Source organism: Ranitomeya variabilis, chromosome 5 (genome assembly GCF_051348905.1).
Source record: "Ranitomeya variabilis isolate aRanVar5 chromosome 5, aRanVar5.hap1, whole genome shotgun sequence".
Taxonomy (NCBI): Eukaryota; Metazoa; Chordata; class Amphibia; order Anura; family Dendrobatidae; genus Ranitomeya; species Ranitomeya variabilis.
The window spans coordinates 214573851-214587188 of record NC_135236.1 but is presented as its reverse complement, the minus strand read 5'-3'; positions in this window follow the sequence as shown (position 1 = coordinate 214587188).

The window sequence follows — 13338 nt, the reverse complement described above, 5'->3', positions numbered from 1 at the left end:
GTGGCTGAAACCCGTTCCTGGACATGTTCAGTCTGAAGTACGCATGCGTATCGAACGCATGCGTATGCATGTCCTTGCATACCAATGCATTCCTATAGACAGTAATGCGTTTTTTTATGCACTCATGTGCAATCATCCGCATGTGCACAATTGCGCAATATTTGACGTGTGAAAAATGCAACATATTGCGTTCACCGGATAGTGCCACACACGGTGAAACTACGTATGCATACGAATCCACATGCGAATGTATGCAAATGCATGTCCCTGCATACACCATGTTAGGCTTCTTTTACACTTGCCGTGTTTTTTTGCCGTCCATTTTTGTGGGCCTTTTTGTGTGCCATATTGCCGCAATTTTCATGGTCTGCGGCAAAAACGGGCTGCAAAAATCTTCTCAGATCGCCGTTTTTCTGGTTTGGAATACATTTTGAAAAGTAGGTTAAAAAATTTGCTACGTACGATTTTTTCTGACTTGAGCATCCCGCCATTCACCATACTGTGATTTTAATTACATCCAAACACATTTGCTTCTGACCTTCCTATCAATACAGGCTTTACGAAGACATTAACCAGAGGTAAGTGTTCACACTAGGCAGTTAGGTCAGGGACCCATCAGATCCATGAGATTACCTTGATGTTGGTGGATTGGCTCACATTTTTTGGCCAGTTTTTGTGCTAAGCATCTCATGTGTTTTCATAGTTTTCACAAGCCATTATGCTATTCACAATTCATGTATCACACATTCCCTTGCTTTAGTACAATTGAGTGCAACCATTTCTCTATTTGCTGTGTTAATTGTATTTTGTATGCACCAAGTTCAGACTAGTTCTCTGTTCAGTCAGTTTACCATTATTTATGTACCATTTTTTCTGATTTGAATACCCCGCCCTTCACCATGCTGTGATTTTAATTACATCCAAACACATTTGTTTCCAACCTTCCTATTTGGTTGCAACCTTCGATATTTTTTCACGGCCATAAATTCGGCTCTCACGGCCATACGGCATATGACGCTCCGACAAATTTTTACGGTTCGTTTTTGAGGTCCCATGGAAATCTATTGGGGCTGTGAAAACGGCCCGCAAAAACACAGCAAGTGTAAAAGAAGCCTTAAAGATATGTACGCATGCGGATCTATGAAGATCATACGCTGCGCACAGAATCGCAAAGGTGAACCCAGCCTTAGTGATTTTGTAAACATTTCCTAAAGCATTTTGTTAACATTTTCCTAAATAGTTTACTGCAAACATTGTGCAAATGTTTTTAAACATTTTTTATGGGCAATTTTCTTACATTTTTTAAATCCATCAAGTAATGAATGAAAGGCTAGCATAAAAGCCTCAAAAATGCTTACAAAACGCTTAAAAGTAACTCCAAGACATCTTCATCACATTTTAGTAGCCTTCCCATTAACTTCTAATGTAAAGAATAAAGCGCCATCGTGGCAGTAAAGAGATGAATAATTGACATCTCCTTTCTTTTAAAAGCTTGAAGTTTTTGAAAATATAAAGCTAATTAAAACGATCAAAATACTGAATATATAAACAGTAAGTGTATTTTATTCATTTTACTCATTTTAATTTGTGCCATTTACTTCTACAGCACTCCACATTAGCATCACTGTCCCCATTGGGGCTCACAAATTAAATTCCCTATCAGCATGACTTTGGAGTGCGGGGAGAAAGTGGAGTACCTGGAGGAAACCCACGCAAACACGAGGAGAAGGTAAAAATTCCTTGCAGATGTTTTCCTTGGTAGGATTTGAACCCAGCTTGCCAACACTGCAATTACCACTGAGTGTGAAGTTAATTCTCTGTTTCTAGTTTTGCTCCCAGAGTAAAAGTACCACCTGGTTTGGCAGATATGAGTTACGGCCACCGCCTTTCAGGGCTTATATACAGCATTCTATAATGCTGTAGATAAGCCCCAGAGCCAACCTACAAGATAATAAAAATAACTTTTATTATACTCACCTGCTGGGCTGTCCAGTCTGATGGGTGTCACAGGTCCTGGTCCGATGTCTCCCATCTTCTTGCGATGCCGCTGTCTTGCTTGCTTCATGCCTCCCTGGTATTGCGCTCCTGCACAGGTGTAATTATCTGCTCAGTTGAGGGCAGAGTAAAGTACGGCAGTGCGAAGGCGTCGGGAAATGTTAGAGAGGCCCAGCACCTGCACACTGTAGTACTTTACTCTGCCCTCAACAGGGCAGATAAGTACACCTGCGCAGGAGCGCAATGCCGGGAAGTCATGAAGCAAGCAGGAGGGCTGCATCGCAAGAAGATGGCAAGAAGATGGAAGGTGCCAGACCAAGACCTGCAACACCCATCGGACTGGACCGCCCAACTGGTGAGTATAATAAAAGTTGTTTTTCTTCTCTTGCAGGTCAGATTGGGGGCTTATCTACAGCATTATAGAATACTGTAGATAAGCCCTGAAAGGCGGTGGCTGTAGCTCGCATCAGCCAAACATGGTGACAGGTTCCCTTTAAAATAAGTTCTAATTAAAGGGAAACACACTTTAAAATGTTTTTAGCACACTTTTTGTGCTTGTAAAATAGCAAGGAAAGAAATGTTAAAAAAGACATGTACTTCTTTTGCCTGAATGAGTTGCTCAAACTTAAGCAGGCAGGAACATAGCAAAAAAAGAACATGTTTAAACAATAGCTAAGGTTTCTCAGTGTATGAGATGCAGTGCTACAGCTTTGATCTCAAAGTCAATTTAGCGATGCTGCAGCGATCTAGACAACGATGCCGATCGCTGCAGCATCGCTGTTTCTTCGTTGTTTGGTCGCTGGAGAGCTGTCACACAGACAGCTCTCCAGCGACCAACGATGCCGGTCCCCGGGTAACCAGGGTAAACATCAGGTTACTAAGCGCAGGGCCGCGCTTAGTAACCCGATGTTTACCCTGGTTACCAGTGCTAATGTAAAAAAAACCCAAACACTACATACTTACATTCCGGTGTCTGTCCCCCGGCGCTGTGCTTTCCTGCACTGACTGTGAGCGCCGGCCGGAAAGCACAGCGGTGACGTCACCGCTGTAATCTGCTTTACGGCTGGCCGGCGCTGACAGTGCAGGAAAGCACAGCGCCGGGGGACAGACACCGGAATGTAAGTATGTAGTGTTTTTTTTTTTACATTTACACTGCTAACCAGGGTAAACATCAGGTTACTAAGCGCGGCCCTGCGCTTAGTAACCCGATGTTTACCCTGGTTACCAGTGAAGACATCGCTGAATCGGCGTCACACACACCGATTCAGCGATGTCTGCGGGAGTCCAGTGACAAAATAAAGTTCTGGACTTTCTGCTCTGACCAACGATGGCACAGCAGGATCCTGATCGCTGCTGCGTGTCAAACTCAACGATATCGCTAGCCAAGATGCTGCAACGTCACAGATCGCTAGCGATATCGTTCAGTGTGAAGGTACCTTAACCTCTTGCATGATTAGAAAGTGAAAGTTCTGGGAGATTAGAGAACAGATTACTCACACCTTTCAGATAAAATTTTGGGGAAGGGCAGCACAGTTGAGTATAGCTATGTCACATTTCAAACCTTTCTTTCAGCTCTCCTCTTTTCATAACAATGTCATCTCTGCTGTACTGTCACATCTCCTCACACTGGCTGTCTAGAGATAAGTCAAACTACTTTCAGTTGTGCTGAATGAAACTTTTGAACACAACAGGTGTGTGTGATTACAGACACAGCTTCAGACAGGCAGTGTGGGGGAAGGAGAAGTATAACAGAGATGACAGTGTTATGAAAGTAGGAAAGCTGAAAGAATGATTTTTAATGTGACACAGCTAAATTCAGTTGTGCAGCTCCTTCCCCCATAAAAGACCTTATCTGAGAGTTTACTTATCTGAAAACTTTTGTGCAACATAAAATAATGCACAAATGTAGCATTTTTTTGCCATTTTCATGCCAGTCTCTGCGAACTCTGCCAAAATTGATGAAGAATGGACAGGAAGTGGCATGGTGGCACCTGCCTTCAGAATTCATCAAGTTGGCTGTATAACATATCTGGCGAGGCACAAAGAGGAGCATGCCACTGAGAAGAGGGGGCAAATTGATTAACTGGCATGTGCTTCTTAATGAATTTGTCACCGTTAGCCTCACCATGCCCCTTCATTAATACTGGCGTGAACAACGCTAGTACCAAGAAATGTGCCCCAATGTATCTCTGGCTTTAGCATGTTGGATTTGTGAACACCTTCCTCTTTTAGCCTTTTGTGTTAATAATCAGGCTTTTTACCTATTTTGCAGCCATGATCTGTTTAAGATGCTATCAAGTAAATTGAATTGTTCATGACAACATTCGCACAGTGTTTATCATTAAATGTAACATTCTGCATTGAAAAAGTCATTGTACTGTATCACTGCCAAATATAATATATATATGCATGTTGAATTTCTAACATAGTCATAGAAAAATGATATACAGTGTAAAACAAAGGTCACATAATTAAAATAATTGTCAATGTTATGTGAGCTCTCTTCATCACAAGATGAATACGAAGTGCACCAATCTGCAGTATTTGCATTTTGTACACAAAATACCAAGGGAGTATAAGACAGATAAGATATAAGATACAATAATTCACTGTCTTGCATGCTGACGATACTACCTATATAATGAATGAATGTCTTTGAGATAGCTAACTCCAATATTTCAATTGTATTTACAGAAAAATCAAATTAATATCTTAGTTTTCGCAATTTATGGAATAAAATTCTAATTTTAAGGAATGTAATATTGGCCAGCAACTCAGCAATGGAAAGTATTTTTCATCATGCATTTTGCTACTGGTTACTTTCCCTTTTGCTATTATTGATTTATTAACATTAGTGATGTACTCGTTACTCGAGTCAAGCAAATCGTACTGCTTGGGTGCTTGACCCAAGTAACGAGTATAATTGAAGTCAATGGGAAGCTCGAACCCCACCACCCCCTGGAGGTCTGGAGGGGTCTATAAATTGTAGTAAACTATGCAAACAGCACTGAAATAGCATTGAAACAGCATAGGGATAACCCTTGGAAGCATCTCTGAATCCCAGGTCGCTGCTGGGAACAATGTTGTCAGAGTATTATGCCACTTTTACGGACTGGCAATAAAACATGCAAAGCCGCAGTTAAAATGGATTTGACTGGAAAAATGTTAAGAAACATGCTCTCCAGGATAATGACTTGTGTAAAAGGCAAAATAAATCAGAGGGACAGAATGCTCCTCCACACCTTGGGCTATGTTCATACCTAGTTTTTGCACATTTGTATTGCTTTTAAAGTTGAAAAAAACATTCTACAGGAAATGTAATTTTATCATTTTAATACCTTATCTGTTCATGTGGTGTGTGAGACATGATCAGACACATCCCGTTTTATTTATGAAAGAGGGACTCTGAAAATCACAATTTTTTTTCAGGGCCATTAGGCGGCTATCACTATTTGTAGAAGGCCATCAGGCGGCCGTTACTACTGTTGGAGGGCTGGCAGGTGGCCCTCACTATTGTCAGGGGGCTACCAGGTGGCCTTCACACTACTGTAATTTTAGAGGGCCAGCAATCAGCCATCAGTAAGCATTTTTGAAGGGCCAGCAGACGGCTATGTTTTGCATAGCCACATATTGCTACTGCAATATAATTTATCCATGTAAGGTCGGCATATTTTCTTTTTCCTATTAATACTGTAAAATTTGAAATGTGGGGGCCAGCAGGCAGCCCTCACAATTTAAAGAGGGACAGCTGGTGGCCCCCACTATTTTTAAAGGGCCGGCAGGCATCTTGTGAACAGATAAGACTAAGGTAGAGTTTTTTTGTAAAACGCATCATTTTACTGTTTATTGTAAATGAAATGAGGCCTACAAATTAAAAATACAGTATTTACAGTCAAATATAGTTTAGGTTCAAAGGAATGTGGGGGCTGTTTTGCTGCTTCTGGACCTGGGTGCCTTGACTGTGTGCAAGGCATTATGACATTTGAATATTCCCAAAGATTTTTCAGTTGCAATGTAGTGCCCGATGTCTTAAAACTGGGATTGCATCCCAGGTCATGTGTCTTCCAGCATGTCTTAAAGCTAAGTTTGCATCCTAGGTCATGGGTCTTCCAGCAGGACAATGATCCCAAGCATACATAAAAATCACCCAGAAATAGATGGAAACAAAGCACTTGAGAGTTCAGAAGTGGTAATTCCAGCTCCAGTAGCATACAATGTCCCATCACTACCTCTTGAATACAGCTGCTAGATAGACACTGTGAATGGGCACATTAAATCAGCTAATTTTGCCTGCTTTGATGAATTTCTGAGTACAGAACACAATAAAAGACATGAATCGGTCAACGAGTCCATGGAGAATAGTAGTAGCAAGGCTTAGAATTTATAAGGCAATAATCTATTCACTAGATGTCATACGCTATATGTACTGCAACACCTCACTCTAGACGAAGTGCAGATAAAAGCTGTATTATTACAACAGAATGGAATCTATTTGGAATAGCCCTGAAAAAAAGTGATTACTTTAATATAGCAGCATCAAGGACAGTTATTTCATCAACCCTGATGGGGAATACAGTGGAGCGTTTTGTATCTACTCAGCCTGATACCAGGATCTTCTGTACTTACTGCAGAAATTCCGGTCACAAGCTTACAAATTTTACTTACAAATACTGAGGTAAAATACTCACTAAATACTCAACATGCACACTTATTCTTAGCCTCATCTGTCCAAAACATGCTTTCCCAGAAGGATTTTTGCTTACTCATGTACATTTTGTCAATCTGCTGTCTAGCTATTTTTTGTCTCTGTGTCAGTAGTAGATTCCTCTTATGTCTCCTGCCATAGCGTTTCATTTCATTCAAACGTTGACGGCTAATTCACGCTATTACTGATGCACCCTGAGCCAGCAGGACAGCTTGAATTTCTTTGGAACTCGAATGGTGCTGCTTGTCTACCATCCAGACTATCCTGTTTTGCGATAATCAATTTTTTTCATGTCCAGGGAGATTAGCTACAGAGTCATGGGTTATAAACTTCTTGATTATGTTGTGTACTGTGAACAAAGAAACATCAGGATCTCTGGAGATGTACTTGTTGGATATTGTTGATGTTTTTCAACAATTTTGGTTCTCAAGTCCTCAGACAGTTCTCTTCTCCTCTTTCTACTCTCCATGCTTAGTGTGGTTATACAAAACATTAGAAGCTCATAGGTCTAGGGCTTCATCGGGTTCATTTCCAACTTTATCACTTCATTGGTGTTGGTGGAAGGTTAGAGATTTGCGGAGTCTACAAGGGGTCACTCAGATTGCTTCAATTGGGAAATCTCCTGTTACGGCTAGCGGAACGCACCCAGTAAATATAGCTGTTTATTATAAATGGTGCGTTCGCAGCCCGGGGTCCACCGTGCAGGAGGAACCTGCTGCTAGTGAATGGTGGCACTGTTTGGCGGTATAGACTAGCTCTGTTACTTCACAGAGTAGCCGTGAGAGGAAAGCACTGTGCCCTGTTAGCCTCACAGGAGCACAAGCTTGCTGCAGAACTGATAGCAGTCAGTGATTATGCACACACGCAATCTCCTCACCGGAGGTGCTGGAATTGCAGGGGCTTATTTCAGCCGGGTCCCTGAATACGTTCATACAATCTCCTCACCGGAGGTGCCGGTATTCTAGGGGCTTATTTCAACCGGGTCCCTGAATCCATTCATACATAACCACACTGGCGCAAAGCACATATTTGGATTGATACTAGCGCATGGCCATGCGGCCGTGCGGCCATGCGAGCCTTTTATAGCTGCAAGTACAAGACCTTCCTAGAAGGACCAATGAGAGGCTGCCACAGAGCCTGAGCACCTTCAGGACCTTCCTGGAGAACCAATGGACTTTGCTGCAGTATCCAAGCATGTGACCCTCGATCTCCAATGAGAGATCTTACCCTGGGCATGCTCAGAAGGAGAAAAGCAGGACTTAGTCCCAAAAGCGTCTGCTTGCCGCTGCCCAGCACTGGCTTCAATGGCAGAAGCTGGAAAAGCAGCAGTAACCCTTTGTACAGAGTCAGACTGAGCGAGACGCTGGGACCGACGTCTCCGCTGAGCAGACTCCACTGCAGCAGGAGACGAATGGGAGACCGCAGCGGAGATGGCCCGAGATTCCCCCTGTGCAAAGGCGGGAACTCGACCCCTAACACCTCCTGGCTAAATGAGGGTAACAGCAAGACAATTGCCGTGCAAACAAATGTGGATAGGGAAATAACTTAAAATTACTTGAAAATAACAGAGAAGAAATAAAGAAGAAAAAAAAATATAATTGTGAACCAGGAGGTAGAGGTCCAAGTGGAGCAGGATGTTGAGATGATGGTGGAGGTGGCAGTGTAGGTGGAAGAGGCATAGGAGGAGCAGTTAGCCAACACTGGTGGGGGCACTCTGAAAACAGGCAGTGTATTATTCTGCTGGTCACTCCCACTGTGTGTACAGGCCATGGAATACTCTGCAATTTTGGGGGTTAAAAACAATGAGGAAAGCATCAAATAGGAGATGTGGCAGTGTTGATGGTGGTGATGTAGCTGCTGCAGGTAGGGAGAGGGCATGGTCAATCAGTGTCTGCTGAATGCCCAAAGGAAACACCTTCTTCTGGTGAAAGCAGGCAACAGGATGTTCTGTGTAATTTCGTAGTACAGTTGAATGAATGGTGAGGTCAGAACAAGAGGAGGTGGTCTTAGATTTGTTTGGCTGGGAGTTCCTCCAGTCCCTTTGCTTTGTCTTCCACCCAGTCCACTGCTGAAATAACAGATTTTGCACCTGTGGTTCATGGGCATATGTCTTCCACCTCCACCCCTTGCAAAATAAGCAAGTAGTGTGAGCCCCAAGTCATGCAGCAGTTATTTCTGATTTTTGATGACTCTGCTGACTGTGGTTCCATCGGCCATCCACCTGGCCCTATCCCACAATTTTGAAGAGATTGAGTGCACTGATGCCTAACCACTTGTTTTATTGGAGGATGAGTATGTGGAAGGGGTAATGCAAATGGTGAGTGTACCACCGCAGCTCATCTCTGATGATACCACTGATGAAACACAGCTGCAGCTGTCTGTTGTGTGTACACCATCAAGGAGGGCAGGGTTCAGGGGTTAAAACAGCTCTGGTGTTGATGACGCGGCCACAGAGTTATTTCAGGCTGTAAGCTGTTCTGAAGAGTTTGGTTTTCAAGTTCCGCTTTAGAGTTCTTAATGTACGGGATAATTGGATGTGTTGGGCAGCAGAATTCTACAGAATAGGGGATACTCCGGAGAAGTGTTGCAGGCAATTAGATGAGGAATGTACGATTGTGAGGAGAGCAGGAGAACTTGGGAAGACCAGATATTATGTAATGGGAGATATTGGGAGATTACTTCAGAGATAAGTGGGGAAGACAGGTTACAGACAGCTTTGTAGGTCAGTGTTTGTAGCTTTAAGTGGATACATTGTGAAATTGGGAGAATGTCAGGGATACTATATTTGTCATTACTTTCTTTATCCCACAAATCCCTGATATCACAGGCTGGGAATGTCACGAGTACCACCCACTGTGATCTATGGAGCAAACTCCTCCCTGCTGCCCCATATTCTCCAGACAATTACACGATTGTCCGATGATCAATGGAGAAGGCAGCAGCCTGTTCGCACCACTAGGTCAGCTTTCGGAAAATTAACATTGAGCGTACGGCATATACACCTCTGGATTCCACCACATGGAATATATGTACACACGTACGGTGACAGCTAACTCTCAGAGCCCCCAGATTTCTCGCTGCCACCACCAATCTGTTTTGGTCGATTAGACACCATTTACAGTAGCTATCACATCAAGGTGTAGTTTACATAACAGAAGGAACAGAACTGTTACATTTTATATTCAATCCAAAGGAAGGCAGTGTTTGTGAAAAAACAAACAAAAAATTTTATGAGGCGGACAAAACAATGCAGCATAAACAGTTACATAAAATAAAAGGGATTAACAGGAGAACTTACTACACCGATCGCAGAGTCGATTCAGTTTAGCAGAAGGAGATTTGGCTGCCGATAAACAGGGATCCTGCAAACATACATACACGATATGTAGCTCTCTACACGAATGCTGATAGTGCAGCGTCCCAGAGTCCTGGTCATTGCAGTACTGTAGCTCTGCCACTAAGGGGAGTGATGGTACGTCTGATTGCACTAAAAGAGTTCACCTTGCAGGTATCACAGACACACATTACACTTCACACTCCGGCAGCCAGGGGGAGCAAAAGGTCCTATCTACTAGGCCACTCCTCACACATGGGTAAAACTGGGGGTTGTATAGGAAGTCAGGGAAAAAGTAGCTGGGGAGAGTTCGAGAGAGGACCTGTCAGGGGTGGGATCCTGACAGCGGCCTTAGCACAGACAGATCGTTACAGAGCCGTGCCTGAGCCTTTAGCGGCAGACTCCTTAGAAAGGACACGAAGCGAAGCATATTGTGGAGAAGTGAGAAACGGGATCACAGCACAAAGGAAATAGAACCAGAAGGAGTCGTGCCCCAAGATCAGCAACATCCTTCTGAGGCGCGTAGCCGGCGGTCGGAACGCCGAGGAAGTAAGAGACTCTACACATTACTTTGAACTACGGCCGGGCAGTTAATTTTACGTTGGCTGCCTCACCTTAATCACCTAATGAAGACAACAGAGGTAATTGTGGGAGAGGGGCGTCTCTAGGGTCCCTATAAAATAACTCCAGGCCTACCCCGTCAAATGGGTGCGTCCTATCCATATCATCTGGGGGACAGAGAGAAAGAACAGAAACATACATGACAGTTGTGAGGACTATCCCGTGGTGCTCAGCAGGGAAGTACTACAACACCCAGGCGCTAGTAGGTAGGCACTGATTTCCACCTGCAAAGGAAACTCTGGATGTGCCTTCGGACCGGCCAGTCTCAGCCAGCCCTGTTAACAGTGCTCTGGATTGCGGATGCCGAAGCCTTCAGTAAAGAGGTAAAGAGACTGCAACCCTGTGTCCTCGTTATTTACTGTGACCTACACCACCACCTACACCTTTTACAAGTTGGTCACACTTGTCAAACATACTGTTTGACAAGTGTGACCAACTTTTTACTATAGATGCTGTCATGATCTCTGCAAGCAGAGATCATAGCAAGCCTATAGAGGGACAAGCTCTCGGAAGATGGAACTATACTGACCATGAACTAAGCCTGCCGCGCAACTAGAAATAGCCAGGTAGCATTTCCTATTTATTGCTAGATGCCCAGCTCTGGCCTAAGACCTAAATAGCTAGCAGAGGGAAATATAAGACCTGGCTCACCTCTAGAGAAATATTCAAAAGCAGACAGTAGCCCCCCACATATAATGACGGTGAGTTCAGATGAAACAACAAACGCAGCAGGAAAATAGTCTTAGCAAATTTGAGGTCCGCTTACTAGATAGCAGAAGACAGATAGTATACTTTCATGGTCAGCAGAAAAACACTAACAAAACACCATCCAGAGATTACCTTAAACTCTGGCATTAACTCATAACACCAGAGTAGCAATCCCTGATCAACGAGAGCTTTCCAGACACAGTAACAAAACTTCAGCTGTGAACTGGAACAAATAGGCAAACGAAACATGGACAAAAGTCCAACTTATCTAGTAGTTGTCAGAAGCAGGAACAAGCACTGAGAGGCATCAGATAACATTGTTGACCGGCAAGAAACCACCAGAGAAATGAGCTTAAATAGCGACACCCACTACTGATGGAACCAGGTGAAACAGGAAAGAGGATGACAAGTCCAATTCCACAAGCGGCCACCGGGGGAGCCCAGAATCCAAATTCACAACAGTACCCCCCCCTCAAGGAGGGGGCACCGAACCCTCACCAGATCCACCAGGGCGACCAGGATGAGCCCTATGGAAGGCACGAACAAGATCAGAAGCATGAACATCAGATGCATTGACCCAAGAATTATCCTCCTGGCCGTAACCCTTCCAGTTGACCAGATACTGGAGTCTCCGTCTGGAAACACGAGAGTCCAAAATTTTCTCCACAACGTACTCCAACTCACCCTCAACCAACACCGGAGCAGGAGGCTCAACTGAAGGTACAACAGGCACCTCATACCTGCGCAATAACGACCGATGAAAAACGTTATGAATGGAAAAGGACGCAGGGAGGTCCAAACGGAAAGAAACAGGATTAAGAATCTCCAATATTCTATAAGGGCCGATGAACCGAGGTTTAAACTTAGGAGAAGAGACCCTCATAGGGACAAAACGAGAAGACAACCAGACCAAATCTCCAACACAAAGCCGAGAACCAACACGACGATGACGGTTGGCAAAACGCTGAGTCTTCTCCTGGGACAACTTCAAATTGTCCATAACCTGCCCCCAGATGTGATGCAATCTCTCCACCACCGCATCCACTCCAGGACAATCCGAGGATTCCACCTGACCGGAGGAAAATCGAGGGTGAAACCCCGAATTACAGAAAAACGGGGACACCAAGGTGGAAGAGCTGGCCCGATTATTGAGGGCGAACTCTGCCAATGGCAAAAAAGCAACCCAATCATCCTGGTCAGCAGAGACAAAACACCTCAGATATGTCTCCAGGGTCTGATTAGTCCGCTCGGTCTGGCCATTAGTCTGAGGGTGAAAAGCAGATGAAAAAGACAAATCTATGCCCATCCTAGCACAGAATGCCCGCCAAAATCTAGACACAAATTGGGTACCTCTGTCAGAAACAATATTCTCAGGAATACCGTGCAATCGGACAACATTCTGAAAAAACAGAGGAACCAACTCAGAAGAAGAAGGCAACTTGGGCAGAGGAACCAAATGGACCATTTTAGAGAAACGGTCACAGACCACCCAGATGACAGACATCTTCTGGGAAACAGGCAGATCTGAAATAAAATCCATCGAGATGTGTGTCCAAGGCCTCTTAGGAATAGGCAAGGGCAACAGCAGTCCGCTAGCCCGAGAACTACAAGACTTGGCCCGAGCACAAATGTCACATGACTGCACAAAGACTCGCACATCTCGTGACAGGGAAGGCCACCAGAAGGATCTTGCCACCAAATCCCTGGTACCAAAAATTCCGGGATGACCTGCCAATGCAGAAGAATGTACCTCAGAGATGACTCTACTGGTCCAATCATCCGGAACAAACAGTCTATCAGGCGGACAACGATCCGGTCTATCCGCCTGAAACTCTTGCAAGGACCGCCGCAGATCAGGAGAAACGGCCGACAAAATTACTCCCTCCCTAAGGATACCTGTGGGTTCAGTATTACCAGGAGAGTCCGGGTCAAAACTCCTAGAAAGGGCATCTGCCTTAACATTCTTAGAACCCGG